The sequence below is a fragment of the Cebus imitator genome, unplaced genomic scaffold (assembly GCF_001604975.1).
Source record: "Cebus imitator isolate Cc_AM_T3 unplaced genomic scaffold, Cebus_imitator-1.0 Scaffold135, whole genome shotgun sequence".
Taxonomy (NCBI): Eukaryota; Metazoa; Chordata; class Mammalia; order Primates; family Cebidae; genus Cebus; species Cebus imitator.
This window is the reverse complement of record NW_016107450.1, coordinates 3,877,358-3,879,756: the sequence shown is the minus strand read 5'-3', so window position 1 is coordinate 3,879,756 and position 2,399 is coordinate 3,877,358. Positions and strand designations below refer to the sequence as shown.

The 2,399-nt window shown below is 43.8% G+C and overlaps 1 protein-coding gene across 1 annotated transcript in view; it reads left to right on the top strand.

The window, feature by feature from the left end:
* The window catches only part of PATJ (PATJ crumbs cell polarity complex component), a 413,527-nt gene that overhangs the window by 15,814 nt on the left and 395,314 nt on the right, over positions 1-2,399 (top strand). The gene's annotated exons all lie outside the window — the stretch shown is intronic.

The following is a 2,399-nucleotide window of genomic DNA, read 5'->3' as shown; positions in this document are numbered from 1 at the left end:
GGAGACGGAGTTTTGCTCTTGGTACCCAGGCTGGAGTCCAGTGGCATGATCTTGGCCCGTTGCAACCTCTGTCTCCTGGGCTTAAGCGATCCTCCTGCCTCAGCCTCCCAAGTAGCTGGGTATAGGCAAGTGCCATGCCCAGCTAATTTTTGTATTTTTAGTAGAGATGGCGTTTCTCTGTGTGGGCCAGGCTGGTCTTGAATTCCCAACCTCAGGCGATCCACCTACCTTGACCTCCCCAAGTGTGTGATTACAAGGCATTAGCTGCCTCGAGCAGCCTGGTTGGTTTCTTTTGAGGTGTAGATGACTAGTAAGAATCTGAAATCATTTGTACAGGTTGGGGAGTATCTTTTCTTTTTTGTTAAGACGGGGTCTGTCTCCCTTTGTCACCCAGGCTGGAGTACAGTGGCATGAATGATCATGGCTCACTGCAACCTTAAGCTACTGGGCTCAAGTGATCCTCTCACCTCAGTCTCCAATGTAGCCGAGATTACAGGTACAAGCTGCCACACCTGACTAATTTTTTTTGTTTTTGTAGAGACGAGGTTTCACTTTGTTGCCCAAGCTGGTCTTAAGCTCCTGGCTTCAAGTGATCCTTCTGCCTTGGGCTCCTAAAGTTCTGGGATCACAGGCATGAGCCACTGCTCCTGGCCTGGTTTGATAAATTTTGCTAAGCATATACATCTGTGTAAACAGTACCACCTTCAAGACACAGAACGTTTCCATCACTCCAAAAAAGCTTCCTTGAACCCCTTCCCAGTGTAGGGGAGGGGAAACATCTTTAGCTACTACCCTTCTAAGTTTTTGGTTGCGGACCCTGTAATAAAAGGTAGATTAACAAGAGAAAAACATAAAATGTTGTTTAATATAAGTTTTATGTGACATCGGAGCCTTCATAAGGAAGTGAAGACCCGAAGAAGCAGTTAAACCTGAGTGTTTTTAAATTAGGTTTGATGAAGAAGGAAGAGTTGTGGAATGTCATAGGACAGAAAGGGATATGAGCTAAGAGTACTAAACTGGGAAAAACTTAACAAGGCCTATTTGTTCAGATTCCTCTGGGTGTTCCTCATTTTTTTTTTTTTTTTTTTTTTTAATTTTTGAGACAAGAGTCTCACTCCGTTCCCCAGGCTGGAGTGCGGTGGCTCGATCACAGCTCACTGCAGCCTCAACCTCTTGGGCTTAAGTGATCTTCCTGCCTCAGCCTCCTGAGCAGCTGGGACTACGGATGTGTGCCACCATGCATGGCTGAGGTGGCATGGATTTTTTTTTTTTTTTTTTTAAATGGAGTTTTGCTCTGTTGCCCAGGCTAGAGTGCAGTGGTACAATCTTGGTTCACTGCAACTTCTGCTTCCCGGGTTCAAGCAATTCTTGTGCCTCAGCCACCCAAGTAGCTGGAATTACAGGTGTCCGCCACCACGCCCAGCCAGTTTTTGTATTTTTAGTAGAGGAGAGGTTTCACCATCTTGGCCAGGCTTGTCTTGAACTCCTGACTTTGTGATCCACCCATCTCAGCCTCCCAAAGTGCTGGGATTACAGGTGTGAGCCACCATGCCTAGCCTGCATGGCTGACTTGTAAAATTTTTTTGTAGAGACAGGATCTCACTGTGTTGCTCAGGCTGACCTCAGACTCTGGGGTGCAAGTGATCCTCCTGCCTCAGCCTCCTAAAATGCTGGAATTATAGCCATGATTCTGCGCCGGCCACTCTGTGCTTTGAGATTAAGATGCTGCTATCTTCTGGGAATAGAGAGCAACCTCTCACAAGATAATCCTATGGTCTACTTCAGGGGAAGTCCTTTCTGCACCTGCTGTTTCTCAGATTCCTTCAGCTTAAAATATTCAACATGCCAAGGTGTCATATTTTGGGAGTTGCATGTTCTGAAGCCTGTCATAGCTCCCTTTCACCCTGTCCCAGGTAAATTAATCTATAATTATAGATTAGTGTTGTCAGTACTTGAACTTCATATGAATGAAATCATGCAGTACAATTTGTGCCTTTTTGGGTCAGGTTTCTTGTTCTCAGCATATCATTTTTGAGATTTATCCTTGTGTGTATCAGCAATTTTTTTCTTCTTTATTTCTAAATATTATATACCATTATTTGTTTATTCATCTGTTACTAGACATTTGGGTTTTTCAAGTTTTGGGCTTTTATAAATAAAAAATGCTAAAATCTTTCATGTACAGGTGTTTTTGTAGGCATGTATTTTCATAAATATTAAGTAAATATTTATGAGTGGAAGTGTTGGGTCAAATAGTAAGTGTATTTTTAACTTTATAAGAAACTACCAGCTGGGCATGGTGTCTCGTGCCTATATTCCCAGCACTTTGGAAGGCCAAGACAGGCAGATCACCTGAGGTCAGGAGTTCAAGACCAGCTTGGCCAACATGGTGAAACCCC